At 44.0% G+C, this 16,644-nt stretch overlaps 1 long non-coding RNA gene across 1 annotated transcript in view; it reads left to right on the forward strand.

Annotated features, from left to right (window-relative positions):
- LOC138854096 (uncharacterized) overlaps positions 1-16,644 on the forward strand; it is a 418,790-nt gene that overhangs the window by 319,270 nt on the left and 82,876 nt on the right. The window contains exon 3 of the long non-coding RNA XR_011393295.1: positions 13,145-13,202. This is a non-coding gene — a long non-coding RNA (uncharacterized lncRNA). The remainder of the gene's footprint in view (positions 1-13,144; positions 13,203-16,644) is intronic.

Here is a 16,644-nt window from a genome sequence, read left to right on the forward strand (position 1 = left end):
TTACTACAACACTGACTTACTACAACACTGACTTACTACAACACTGACTTACTGCAACACTGACTTACTACAACACTGACTTACTGCAACACTGACTTACTGCAACACTGACTTACTGCAACACTGACTTACTACAACACTGACTTACTGCAACACTGACTTACTACAACACTGACTTACTGCAACAGTGACTTACTACAACACTGACTTACTGCAACAGTGACTTACTACAACACTGACTTACTGCAACACTGACTTACTGCAACACTGACTTACTGCAACACTGACTTACTGCAGCACTGGCTTACTGCAACACTGACTTACTGTGGCACTGACTTACTGCAACACTGACTTACTGCATCACTGACTTACTGCAACACTGACTTACTGCAACACTGACTTACTGCAACACTGACTTACTGCAACACTGACTTACTGCAACACTGACTTACTGCAACACTGACTTAATACAACACTGACTTACTACAACACTGACTTACTGCAACACTGACTTACTGCAACACTGACTTACTACAACACTGACTTACTACAACACTGACTTACTGCAACACTGACTTACTGCAACACTGACTTACTGCAACACTGACTTACTGCAACACTGACTTACTACAACACTGACTTACTACAACACTAACTTACTGCAACACTGGCTTACTGCAACACTGACTTACTGCAACACTGACTTGCTGCAACACTGACTTACTGCAACACTGACTTACTACAACACTGACTTACTGCAACACTGACTTACTACAACACTGACTTACTACAACACTGACTTACTGCAACACTGACTTACTACAACACTGACTTACTGCAACACTGACTTACTACAACACTGACTTACTACAACACTGACTTACTACAACACTGACTTACTACAACACTGACTTACTGCAACACTGACTTACTACAACACTGACTTACTGCAACACTGACTTACTGCAACACTGACTTACTGCAACACTGACTTACTACAACACTGACTTACTACAACACTGACTTACTGCAACACTGACTTATTACAACACTGACTTACTGCAACACTGACTTACTACAACACTGACTTACTACAACACTGACTTACTGCAACACTGACTTATTACAACACTGACTTACTGTAACACTGACTTACTACAACACTGACTTACTACAACACTGACTTACTGCAACACTGACTTACTGCAACACTGACTTACTACAACACTGACTTACTACAACACTGACTTACTGCAACACTGACTTACTGCAACACTGACTTACTGCAACACTGACTTACTACAACACTGACTTACTGCAACACTGACTTACTGCAACACTGACTTACTACAACACTGACTTACTACAACACTGACTTACTGCAACACTGACTTACTGCAACACTGACTTACTGCAACACTGACTTACTACAACACTGACTTACTACAACACTGACTTACTGCAACACTGACTTACTGCAACACTGACTTACTGCAACACTGACTTACTGCAACACTGACTTGCTGCAACACTGACTTACTGCAACACTGACTTACTGCAACACTGGCTTACTGCAACACTGACTTACTGCAACACTGACTTGCTGCAACACTGACTTACTGCAACACTGACTTACTACAACACTGACTAACTGCAACACTGACTTACTACAACACTGACTTACTACAGCACTGACTTACTACAACACTGACTTACTGCAACACTGACTTACTACAACACTGACTTACTACAACACTGACTAACTGCAACACTGACTTACTACAACACTGACTTACTGCAACACTGACTTACTGCAACACTGACTTACTGCAACACTGACTTACTACAACACTGACTTACTGCAACACTGACTTACTGCAACACTGACTTACTGCAACACTGACTTACTACAACACTGACTTACTGCAACACTGACTTACTACAACACTGACTTACTACAACACTGACTTACTGCAACACTGACTTACTGCAACACTGACTTAGTGCAACACTGACTTACTGCAACACTGACTTACTGCAACACTGACTTACTGCAACACTGACTTACTGCAACACTGACTTACTACAACACTGACTTACTACAACACTGACTTACTACAGCACTGACTTACTACAACACTGACTTACTACAACACTGACTTACTGCAACACTGACTTACTACAACACTGACTTACTGCAACACTGACTTACTGCAACACCGACTTACTGCAACACTGACTTACTACAACACTGACTTACTACAACACTGACTTACTGCAACGCTGACTTACTGCAACACTGACTTACTGCAACACTGACTTACTGTGCCACTGACTTACTGCAACACTGACTTACTGCAACACTGACTTACTGCAACACTGACTTACTGTGGCACTGACTTACTGCAACACTGACTTACTGCAACACTGACTTACTGCAACACTGACTTACTGCAACACTGACTTACTACAACACTGACTTACTGCAACACTGACTTACTGCAACACTGACTTACTGCAACACTGACTTACTGCAACACTGACTTACTGCAACACTGACTTACTGCAACACTGACTTACTGCAACACTGACTTACTGTGGCACTGACTTACTGCAACACTGACTTACTGCAACACTGACTTACTGCAACACTGACTTACTGCAACACTGACTTACTGTGGCACTGACTTACTGCAACACTGACTTACTGCAACACTGACTTACTGCAACACTAACTTACTGCAACACTGACTTACTGCAACACTGACTTACTGCAACACCGACTTATTGCAACACTGACTTACTGTGGCACTGACTTACTGCAACACTGACTTACTGCAACACTGACTTACTGCAACACTGACTTACTGCAACACTGACTTACTGCAACACTGACTTACTGCAACACTGACTTACTACAACACTGACTTACTGCAACACTGACTTACTGCAACACTGACTTACTGCAACACTGATTTACTGCAACACTGACTTACTGCAACACTGACTTACTGCAACACTGACTTACTGCAACACTGACTTACTGCAACACTGACTTACTGCAACACTGACTTACTGCAACACTGACTTACTGCAACACTGACTTACTGCAACACTGACTTACTGCAACACTGACTTACTACAACACTGACTTACTGCAACACTGACTTACTGCAACACTGACTTACTGCAACACTGACTTACTGCAACACTGACTTACTGCAACACTGACTTACTGCAACACTGACTTACTACAACACTGACTTACTGCAACACTGACTTACTGCAACACTGACTTACTGAAACACTGACTTACTGCAACACTGACTTACTGCAACACTGACTTACTGCAACACTGACTTACTACAACACTGACTTACTGCAACACTGACTTACTACAACACTGACTTACGGCAACACTGACTTACTGCAACACTGACTTACTGCAACACTGACTTACTGCAACACTGACTTACTACAACACTGACTTACTGCAACACTGACTTACTGCAACACTGACTTACTGCAACACTGATTTACTGCAACACTGACTTACTGCAACACTGACTTACTGCAACACTGACTTACTGCAACACTGACTTACTGCAACACTGACTTACTGCAACACTGACTTACTGCAACACTGACTTACTGCAACACTGACTTACTGCAACACTGACTTACTGCAACACTGACTTACTACAACACTGACTTACTGCAACACTGACTTACTGCAACACTGACTTACTGCAACACTGACTTACTGCAACACTGACTTATTGCAACACTGACTTACTGCAACACTGACTTACTGCAACACTGACTTACTCCAACACTGACTTACTGCAACACTGACTTACTACAACACTGACTTACTGCAACACTGACTTACTGCAACACTGACTTACTGCAACACTGACTTACTGCAACACTGACTTACTGCAACACTGACTTACTGCAACACTGACTTACTGCAACACTGACTTACTGCAACACTGACTTACTGCAACACTGACTTACTGCAACACTGACTTACTACAACACTGACTTACTGCAACACTGACTTACTGCAACACTGACTTACTGCAACACTGACTTACTGCAACACTGACTTACTGCAACACTGACTTACTGCAACACTGACTTACTGCAATACTGACTTACTGCAACACTGACTTACTACAACACTGACTTACTGCAACACTGACTTACTGCAACACTGACTTACTGAAACACTGACTTACTGCAACACTGACTTACTGCAACACTGACTTACTGCAACACTGACTTACTACAACACTGACTTACTGCAACACTGACTTACTACAACACTGACTTACTGCAACACTGACTTACTGCAACACTGACTTACTGCAACACTGACTTACTGCAACACTGACTTACTACAACAATGACTTACTACAACACTGACTTACTGCAACACTGACATACTACAACACTGACTTACTGCAACACTGACTTACTACAACACTGACTTACTGCAACACTGACATACTACAACACTGACTTACTGCAACACTGACTTACTGCAACACTGACTTACTACAACACTGACTTACTGCAACACTGACTTACTGCAACACTGACTTACTGCAACACTGACTTACTGCAACACTGACTTACTGCAACACTGACTTACTGCAACACTGACTTACTACAACACTGACTTACTGCAACACTGACTTACTGCAACACTGACTTACTGCAACACTGACTTACTGCAACACTGACTTACTGCAACACTGACTTACTGCAACACTGACTTACTACAACACTGACTTACTGCAACACTGACATACTACAACACTGACTTACTGCAACACTGACTTACTGCAACACTGACTTACTGCAACACTGACTTACTACAACACTGACTTACTGCAACACTGACTTACTGCAACACTGACTTACTGCAACACTGACTTACTGCAACACTGACTTACTGCAACACTGACTTACTGCAACACTGACTTACTACAACACTGACTTACTGCAACACTGACTTACTGCAACACTGACTTACTGCAACACTGACTTACTGCAACACTCACTTACTGCAACACTGACTTACTGCAACACTGACTTACTACAACACTGACTTACTGCAACACTGACATACTACAACACTGACTTACTGCAACACTGACTTACTGCAACACTGACTTACTGCAACACTGACTTACTACAACACTGACTTACTGCAACACTGACTTACTGCAACACTGACTTACTGCAACACTGACTTACTGCAACACTGACTTACTGCAACACTGACTTACTGCAACACTGACTTACTACAACACTGACTTACTGCAACACTGACTTACTGCAACACTGACTTACTGCAACACTGACTTACTGCAACACTGACATACTGCAACACTGACTTACTGCAACACTGACTTACTAAAACACTGAATTACTGCAACACTGACTTACTACAACACTGACTTACTGCAACACTGACTTACTGCAACACTGACTTACTGCAACACTGACTTACTGCAACACTGACTTACTACAACAATGACTTACTACAACACTGACTTACTGCAACACTGACATACTACAACACTGACTTACTGCAACACTAACTTACTACAACACTGACTTACTGCAACACTGACATACTAAAACACTGACTTACTGCAACACTGACTTACTGCAACACTGACTTACTGCAACACTAACTTACTACAACACTGACTTACTGCAACACTGACTTACTGCAACACTGACTTACTGCAACACTGACTTACTACAACACTGACTTACTGCAACACTGACTTACTGCAACACTGACTTACTGCAACAATGACTTACTATAACACTGACTTACTGCAACACTGACTTACTGCAACACTGACTTACTGCAACACTGACTTACTATAACACTGACTTACTGCAACACTGACTTACTGCAACACTGACTTACTGCAACACTGACTTACTGCAACACTGACTTACTACAACACTGACTTACTGCAACACTGACTTACTGCAACACTGACTTACTGCAACACTGACTTACTACAACACTGACTAACTGCAACACTGACTTACTGCAACACCGACTTACTGCAACACTGACTTACTACAACACTGACTTACTACAACACTGACTTACTGCAACACTGTTTTACTGCAACACTGACTTACTACAACACTGACTTACTGCAACACTGACTTACTGCAACACTGACTTACTGCAACACTGACTTACTACAACACTGACTTACTGCAACACTGACTTACTACAACACTGACTTACTACAACACTGACTTACTACAACACTGACTTACTGCAACACTGACTTACTGCAACACTGACTTACTGCAACACTGACTTACTACAACACTGACTTACTACAACAATGACTTACTCCAACACTGACTTACTGCAACACTGACTTACTACAACACTGACTTACTGCAACACTGACTTACTGAAACACTGACTTACTGCAACACTGACTTACTACAACACTGACTTACTACAACACTGACTTACTGCAACACTGACTTACTGCAACACTGACTTACTACAACACTGATTTACTGCAACACTGACTTACTACAACACTGACTTACTGCAACACTGACTTACTGCAACACTGACTTACTGCAACACTGACTTACTGCAGCACTGACTTACTGCAACACTGACTTACTACAACACTGACTTACGGCAACACTGACTTACTGCAACACTGGCTTACTGCAACACTGACTTACTGCAACACTGACTTACTGCAACACTGACTTACTGCAACACTGACTTACTACAACACTGACTTACTACAACACTGACTTACTACAACACTGACTTACTACAACACTGACTTACTGCAACACTGACTTACTACAACACTGACTTACTACAACACTGACTTACTGCAACACTGACTTACTACAACACTGACTTACCGCAACACTGACTTACTGCAACACTGACTTACTACAACACTGACTTACTACAACACTGACTTACTGCAACACTGACATACTACAACACTGACTTACTGCAACACTGACTTACTACAACACTGACTTACTGCAACACTGACTTACTGCAACACTGACTTACTGCAACACTGACTTACTGCAACACTGACTTACTGCAACACTGACTTACTGCAACACTGACTTACTGCAACACTGACTTACTGCAACACTGACTTACTGCAACACTGACTTACTGCAACACTGACTTACTGTGGCACTGACTTACTGTGGCACTGACTTACTGCAACACTGACTTACTGCAACACTGACTTACTGCAACACTGACTTACTGCAACACTGGCTTACTGCAACACTGACTTACTGTGGCACTGACTTACTGCAACACTGACTTACTGCATCACTGACTTACTGCAACACTGACTTACTGCAACACTGACTTACTGCAACACTGACTTACTACAACACTGACTTACTGCAACACTGGCTTACTGCAACACTGACTTACTGTGGCACTGACTTACTTCAACACTGACTTACTGTGGCACTGACTTACTGCAACACTGACTTACTGCAACACTGACTTACTGCAACACTGACTTACTACAACACTGACTTTCTACAACACTGACTTACTGCAACACTAACTTGCTGCAACACTGGCTTACTGCAACACTGACTTACTGCAACACTGACTTACTACAACACTGACTTACTGCAACACTGACTTACTGCAACACTGACTTACTGCAACACTGACTTACTGCAACACTGACTTACTACAACACTGACTTACTGCAACACTGACTTACTGCAACACTGACTTACTACAACACTGACTTACTGTGGCACTGGCTTACTGCAACACTGACTTACTGTGGCACTGACTTACTTCAACACTGACTTACTGTGGCACTGACTTACTGTGCCACTGACTTACTGCAACACTGACTTACTGCAACACTGACTTACTGCAACACTGACTTACTACAACACTGACTTACTGCAACACTGACTTGCTGCAACACTGACTTACTGCAACACTGACTTACTGCAACACTAACTTACTGCAATACTGACTTACTACAACACTGACTTACTGCAACACTGACTTACTATAACACTGACTTAATGCAACATTGACTTACTGCAACACTGACTTACTGCAACACTGACTTACAACACTGACTTACTACAACACTGACTTACTGCAACACTGACTTACTGCAACACTGACTTACTGCAACACTGACTTACTGCAACACTGACACCTTACTTTACCCACGCTGAGCTTCCTGGGCACCTCTCTTACTTTACCCACGCCAAGCTCCTGGGCACCTTTCTTACTTTATCCACGTTAAGCTTCCTGGGCACCTCTCTTACTTTACCCACACTAAGCTTCCTGGGTACCTCTCTTACTTTACCCACGTTAAGCTTCCTGGGTACCTCTCTTACTTTACCCACGTTAAGCTTCCTGGGTACCTCTCTTACTTTACCCACGTTAAGCTTCCTGGGTACCTCTCTTACTTTACCCACGTTAAGCTTCCTGGGTACCTCTCTTACTTTACCCACGCTCTGCAGTTAGTTGGAAAGGATGAGCTGAAAGAGGTTCACCACTGTGATTAATAATAACAGATATTGGTAACAATGACAGGCACTAAAAAAAACATACCACGGGCGGGGATAGAACCCGCGATCAGAGAGTGTCAAAACTCCAGACCGTCGCGTTAGCCACTAGACCAGCTAGCCACAATAAGATTCATCCAACTAAGTATATTTCTACACCATAGGAAGGTTAGCATAGGTACCACTGTGACCACAAATGCAAGTTTTTACAGACGAATCTCCGGCTAGCGTGGCCGTGACGAACTCTAGCTCAAGTCCCCTCAAAGCCGTTAAAATGACTCACAAAATCGTAATGACACGATTGCAAACAAACCATGCAATCGTGTCATTACGATTTCGTGAGTCATGAGAGGCACTATAAGCAGTCATCATGAACCACTGTACTAGCTGCCATAGTAAATCACCGGACCAGCTGTCAGTAAGAACTAGACCATGGCAATATAAACACAAATGCAGTATAATGTGATCCTTTATTGACTACGTTTCGCCCACACAGTGGGCTTTTTCAAGTCACAAACAGAACTACCTGGGGTGGAAGGAACGCGAGTATTTATAGTCCGGCTGAGGTCAGGTGAAGAATGCTGCATCTGATGATGTACCGAGTGGGGCTATAGAGTCTAAAAACTTGGGTAGCTTGGAAAGGAGATTGGATAAGTTTGTGAGTAGACCTTCTACAGTGTTCTTATGTGGGATAGCGATGAAGAAGTTTCTTGGCAAGTGGTTCAGCTATGTTATAGAAGCCACTATTCTGGTTGAAGTTGTCGGATATAGAAATAAGTGATGATTCCAGGATTCTTCGGTATTGAGTGTTGTCTTCTGTGGCGATAAGTCTTGAGTTTCTGTAGTTTATCAAGTGGTTGTGTGAATTACGGTGTTGTACGCAGGCATTCCTTGTGTCGTCAGACCTGCTTGCGTATTGGTGTTCTGAAATACGTGTTTGGAGGTCCCTTGATGTTTCGCCCACGTATAACTTGTTGCAGTCATTACAAGGGATTATGTATACCCCTGCAGAGGATGGAGGCTTGTCCTGCCTACTACTGGTGATGTCCTTGATGGTCGTGGTTGTGGAGGTAGATACTTGGAATGATGTTTTGGCAAAGATGTTGGAAACATGTTTGGCAATGGAGTTGGTGGGAAGGACTATAAATACTCGCGTTCCTTCCACCCCAGGTAGTTCTGTTTGTGACTTGAAAAAGCCCACTGTGTGGGCGAAACGTAGTCAATAAAGGATCACATTATACTGCATTTGTGTTTATATTGCCATTGTGTCGGTATTTTATACCATTTATTTCCAAGAACTAGACCAGCTGTCGGAGTGAACCGCTAGACCAGCTGTCACTGTGAAAATTAAAACACTTTCACTATCGGTAAAGACTACTGTTCCTGCTTTAAGAGTTACTGGACCAGCTGTCAGTATGAACCACTGAACCAACTGTAAGTGAGAAAATAAAAAGACAGTCACTATCACAGTCTCCGTTGCTGTCTTCCTGGGTTAAGCTACAACATTACTCGATAAACATGACCCAAACATTGCACAAAATGTTAAGGTTTTATATGCAGCGGCTCATTACGGTGTCAAGTTTTGAGTTGTGGTTTGTGGGAAGTTGTGTTGCGTCTAGCCGAGGAAGTCTGGTAAAAATTCGACCTGTTTTATTCTTTGTAATTATTTCATATGTTTTGTATTTATTATTGGTTAAAGTTTAGTGAGGAGACGCATGATCATTTACCTTCAAAGTCACGATGTTAATTGTCTGTTAATTTCTTGATAGCGAAGACAACCAGTTCCTGTCATTCCTGACCAGTTAGTTGCCTTCTATACGTTGGTATTGCAAGTAGGCCAACAGGTGTGAGCGGTGTTTACAGACAAGTGTTTCCAATATTGCTGCAACAAGTGTCAGCTGGGGAGCCTGTGTGTGTGTGTGGCATTAGTGATCCCATTGTTACTGACGTAGGGGAACAATGAACCCATTTCCTGACTCCAATGGTAGGGAGGGAGAGGGGAAGCACGGTGATGGGTGATCTGTGAACTCCCTCGTAGAGATCTGAAGAACATAAGAATAGAGGAACACTGCAGAAGGCCTACTGGCCTATACAAGGCAAGATTACTAAACCTGGGCTAATACCCCTCCAGATTACTAAACCGGAAGGGCAGTATCCCAGGATAACCTAAGATAGCCACGCAGTGTGCCTTTTTACCACGGGTGTCCTTAGGTCTTCCCCTAAGGACACCTAGCAGTAAGTAGGTACCTGGGAGTCAGTGGACTGGTGTGGGTGGCATCCTGGTGGACAAGATTATAAAACGACAATGGAAATAAGAAAAACAGTCCTGGATGACGCACTGACTACTGGGTTATCCTGACCTTCCAACCTCCGGGTTAAAAATACCAACAAAATCTTATCTCTTATCTCTTAATGTCCGTAAGATAAGGTCTCAGGAGCTGGGCTGAAGTGTCTGGTCACACTGAAATCCCATGGAAGATTTCTGCTAAGTGAACCATGCAGGAGTTGCAACCTGTGACTTAGTTGTTACACCCATCCATATACACAGTGGTCAGTGGTCCTGTCATTACATATACACAGTGGTCAGTGGTCCTGTCATTACATATACACAGTGGTCAGTGGTCCTGTCATTACATATACACAGTGGTCAGTGGTCCTGTCATTCATATATATATAGTGGTCCTGTCACATATATATAGTGGTCAGTGGTCCTGTCATTACATATACACAGTGGTCAGTGGTCCTGTCATTACATATACACAGTGGTCAGTGGTCCTGTCATTACATATACACAGTGGTCAGTGGTCCTGTCATTACATATACACAGTGGTCAGTGGTCCTGTCATTACATATACACAGTGGTCAGTGGTCCTGTCATTACATATACACAGTGGTCAGTGGTCCTGTCATTACATATATATAGTGGTTAGTGGTCCTGTCATTACATATATATAGTGGTCAGTGGTCCTGTCATTACATATATATAGTGGTTAGTGGTCCTGTCATTACATATATATAGTGGTCAGTGGTCCTGTCATTACATATATATAGTGGTCAGTGGTCCTGTCATTACATATACACAGGGGTCAGTGGTCCTGTCATTACATATACACAGTGGTCAGTGGTCCTGTCATTACATATACACAGTGGTCAGTGGTCCTGTCATTACATATACACAGTGGTCAGTGGTCCTGTCATTACATATACACAGTGGTCAGTGGTCCTGTCATTACATATACATAGTGGTCAGTGGTCCTGTCATTACATATATATAGTGGTTAGTGGTCCTGTCATTACATATATATAGTGGTCAGTGGTCCTGTCATTACATATACACAGTGGTCAGTGGTCCTGTCATTACATATACACAGTGGTCAGTGGTCCTGTCATTACATATACACAGTGGTCAGTGGTCCTGTCATTACATATACACAGTGGTCAGTGGTCCTGTCATTACATATACATAGTGGTCAGTGGTCCTGTCATTACATATATATAGTGGTTAGTGGTCCTGTCATTACATATATATAGTGGTCAGTGGTCCTGTCATTACATATATATAGTGGTCAGTGGTCCTGTCATTACATATACACAGTGGTCAGTGGTCCTGTCATTACATATACACAGTGGTCAGTGGTCCTGTCATTACATATACACAGTGGTCAGTGGTCCTGTCATTACATATACACAGTGGTCAGTGGTCCTGTCATTACATATACACAGTGGTCGGTGGTCCTGTCATTACATATACACAGTGGTCGGTGGTCCTGTCATTACATATACACAGTGGTCGGTGGTCCTGTCATTACATATACACTCTCCACTCCTGTATTAATATCAGTTTAATTATGTTTCTAAACTCGTAGCTACAAGATAAATGTCAAAGACGATTAATGTAGATTTATAACACCTTTAAATTTAAATCACTACTGAATATTACCCATTATTAATCTCACATTAAATGGTTATATCCTTTCAGACAAAGGTAAAGAGGTTTTCGTTGCATTTAAGGTATGGAAAAACCGTATGATAGGGTGGGTAGAGGAGCAATGTTGCAGATGTTGCAAGTGTGTGGAAGGTTATTGAAAGATGTTAAGAGTTTTTATGAGGATAGTGAGGTTTAGGTTAGAGTATGTAGGAGAGAGGGAAATTATTTCCCAGTAAAAGTAGGCCTTAGACAGGGATGTGTGATGTCATCATAGTTGTTAAATACATTTATAGAGGGCGGGGTTGTAAGAGAAGTAAATGTTGGGGTGTTGGCAAGAACTGTGCGGGTCAAAGATATAGAATCTAACACAAAGTGGGAGATGTCACAGTTGCTTTTTGCTGATGACACTGTGCTTTTGTGTGATTATAAAGAGAAGTTGTAAAGGTTTATAATGTTTCGTAAGAAACATTATAAACTTTAAAAGTATTAAAGTTCATGAAGGAGAATCCTGTAACTGATAATTTCGTTCATAATTAAAGAGCGTACAATGTGAAGGCCTTTTAATTTACAATTTAATTTTACATGTGCCTTTTTTCACATTTACAGGAAATCGAGCCTTATGAGACAACCGCTGGACTCGCCTTGTGGCTTAAAATATTTACTGGTGAGTTACAGTGAGAAAGTCTTAGTGGGTTAGTTGTAAGTCTTAGTGGGTTAGTTGTGAGTCAGTCTTAGTGGGTTAGTTGTGAGTCAGTCTTAGTGGGTTAGTTGTGAGTCTTAGTGGGTTAGTTGTAAGTCTTAGTGGGTTAGTTGTGAGTCAGTCTTAGTGGGTTAGTTGTGAGTCTTAGTGGGTTAGTCGTGAGTCATAGTGGGTTAGTTGTGAGTCTGTCTTAGTGGGTTAGTTGTAAGTCTTAGTGGGTTAGTTGTGAGTCAGTCTTAGTGGGTTAGTTGTGAGTCAGTCTTAGTGGGTAAGATGTAAGTCTTAGTGGGTTAGTTGTAAGTCAGTCTTATTGGGTTAGTTGCAAGTCTTAGTGGGTTAGTTGTAAGTCTTAGTGGGTTAGTTGTGAGTCAGTCTTAGTGGGTTAGTTGTAAGTCTTAGTGGGTTAGTTGTGAGTCAGTCTTATTGGGTTAGTTGCAAGTCTTAGTGGGTTAGTTGTGAGTCAGTCTTAGTGGGTTAGTTGTAAGTCTTAGTGGGTTAGTTGTGAGCCAGTCTTAGTGGGTTAATTGTGAGTCTTAGTGGGTTAGTTGTAAGTCTTAGTGGGTTAGTTGTAAGTCAGTCTTAGTGGGTTAGTCGTGAGTCATAGTAGGTTAGTTGCAAGTCTTAGTGGGTTAGTTGTGAGTCAGTTTCCTTAAGTCACAAGGGTGATATATAATTTGTACGGTGGAAAGACTTGAAACTGAGTAGATAAACAATATTCTTGTGCAACATTTGGGTTTCTTTCTTCTGGGAACGTTTCACCAGCCAGTGGCTTATTCGCTCCAATAATGAAGAAGACATTGTGTGGCGAAACGTTTCTAGAATAAAGATACCCAGATGTTGCACAACAGTCTCATTGATCAACTTGTCGCTCTTGTGAACCATTTAGACTAGCACTGGTGTGCTAGTGTGCTGCACTGGTGTGCTAGTGTGCTGTACTGGTGTGCTAGTGTGCTGCACTGGTGTGCTAGTGTGCTGTACTGGTGTGCTAGTGTGCTGTACTGGTGTGCTAGTGTGCTGTACTGGTGTGCTAGTGTGCTGCACTGGTGTGCTAGTGTGCTGCACTGGTGTGCTAGTGTGCTGCACTGGTGTGCTAGTGTGCTGCACTGGTGTGCTAGTGTGCTGCACTGGTGTGCTAGTGTGCTGCACTGGTGTGCTAGTGTGCTGCACTGGTGTGCTAGTGTGCTGCACTGTTTGCTAGTGTGCTGCACTGGTGTGCTAGTGTGTTGCACTGGTGTGCTAGTGTGCTGCACTGGTGTGCTAGTGTGCTGCACTGGTGTGCTAGTGTGCTGCACTGGTGTGCTAGTGTGCTGCACTGTTTGCTAGTGTGCTGCACTGGTGTGCTAGTGTGCTGCACTGGTGTGCTAGTGTGCTGTACTGGTGTGCTAGTGTGCTGTACTGGTGTGCTAGTGTGCTGCACTGGTGTGCTAGTGTGCTGTACTGGTGTGCTATTATGCTGTACTGGTGTGCTAGTGTGCTGTACTGGTGTGCTAGTGTGCTGCACTGGTGTGCTAGTGTGCTGTACTGGTATACTAGTGTGCTGTACTGGTGTGCTAGTGTGCTGCACTGGTGTGCTAGTGTGCTGTACTGGTGTGCTAGTGTGCTGCACTGGTGTGCTAGTGTGCTGTACTGGTGTGCGTGTGCTACACTGGTGTGCTAGTGTGCTGCACTGTTTGCTAGTGTGCTGCACTAGTGTGCTAGTGTGCTGCACTGTGTGCTAGTGTGCTGCACTGGAGTGCTGTACTGGTGTGCGTGTGCTACACTGGTGTGCTAGTGTGCTGCACTGTTTGCTAGTGTGCTGCACTGGTGTGCTAGTGTGCTACACGGGTGTGCTATTATGCTGTATTGGTGTGCTATTGTGCTGCACTGGTGTGCTAGTGTGCTACACGGGTGTGCTATTATGCTGTACTGGTGTGCTATTATGCTGTACTGGTGTGCTAGTGTGCTGCACTGGTGTGCTATTATGCTGTACTGGTGTGCTATTATGCTGTGCTGGTGTGCTAGTGTGCTGCACTGGTGTGCTAGTGTGCTGCACTGGTGTGCTAGTGTGCTGCACTGGTGTGCTAGTGTGCTGCACTGTTTGCTAGTGTGCTCCACTGGTGTGCTAGTGTGCTGCACTGTTTGCTAGTGTGCTGCACTGGTGTGCTAGTGTGCTGCACTGGTGTGCTGTACTGGTGTGCGTGTGCTACACTGGTGTGCTAGTGTGCTGCACTGGTGTGCTAGTGTGCTGCACTGGTGTGCTAGTGTGCTGCACTGGTGTGCTAGTGTGCTGCACTGGTGTGCTAGTGTGCTGCACTGATGTGCTAGTGTGCTGCACTGGTGTGCTAGTGTGCTGTACTGGTGTGCTAGTGTGCTACACTGGTGTGCTAGTGTGCTGTACTGGTGTGCTAGTGTGCTGCACTGGTGTGCTAGTGTGCTGCACTGGTGTGCTAGTGTGCTGCACTGGTGTGCTAGTGTGCTGCACTGGTGTGCTAGTGTGCTGCACTGGTGTGCTAGTGTGCTGCACTGGTGTGCTAGTGTGCTGCACTGGTGTGCTAGTGTGCTGCACTGGTGTGCTAGTGTGCTGCACTGGTGTGCTAGTGTGCTGCACTGGTGTGCTAGTGTGCTGCACTGATGTGCTAGTGTGCTGCACTGGTATGCTAGTGTGCTGCACTGGTGTGCTAGTGTGCTGCACTGGTGTGCTAGTGTGCTGCACTGGTGTGCTAGTGTGCTGCACTGGTGTGCTAGTGTGCTGCACTGGTGTGCTAGTGTGCTGCACTGGTGTGCTAGTGTGCTGCACTGGTGTGCTAGTGTGCTGCACTGGTATGCTAGTGTGCTGTGTGCTAGTGTGCTGCACTGGTGTGCTAGTGTGCTGCACTGGTGTGCTAGTGTGCTGCACTGGTGTGCTAGTGTGCTGCACTGGTGTGCTAGTGTGCTGCACTGGTGTGCTAGTGTGCTGCACTGGTGTGCTAGTGTGCTGCACTGGTGTGCTAGTGTGCTGCACTGGTGTGCTAGTGTGCTGCACTGGTGTGCTAGTGTGCTGCACTGGTGTGCTAGTGTGCTGCACTGGTGTGCTAGTGTGCTGCACTGGTGTGCTAGTGTGCTGCACTGGTGTGCTAGTGTGCTGCACTGGTGTGCTAGTGTGCTGCACTGGTGTGCTAGTGTGCTGCACTGGTGTGCTAGTGTGCTGCACTGGTGTGCTAGTGTGCTGCACTGGTGTGCTAGTGTGCTGCACTGGTGTGCTAGTGTGCTGCACTGGTGTGCTAGTGTGCTGCACTGGTGTGCTAGTGTGCTGCACTGGTGTGCTAGTGTGCTGCACTGGTGTGCTAGTGTGCTGCACTGGTGTGCTAGTGTGCTGCACTGGTGTGCTAGTGTGCTGCACTGGTGTGCTAGTGTGCTGCACTGGTGTGCTAGTGTGCTGCACTGGTGT

The sequence above is a fragment of the Cherax quadricarinatus genome, chromosome 49 (assembly GCF_038502225.1).
Source record: "Cherax quadricarinatus isolate ZL_2023a chromosome 49, ASM3850222v1, whole genome shotgun sequence".
In the NCBI taxonomy this organism is placed as follows: Eukaryota; Metazoa; Arthropoda; class Malacostraca; order Decapoda; family Parastacidae; genus Cherax; species Cherax quadricarinatus.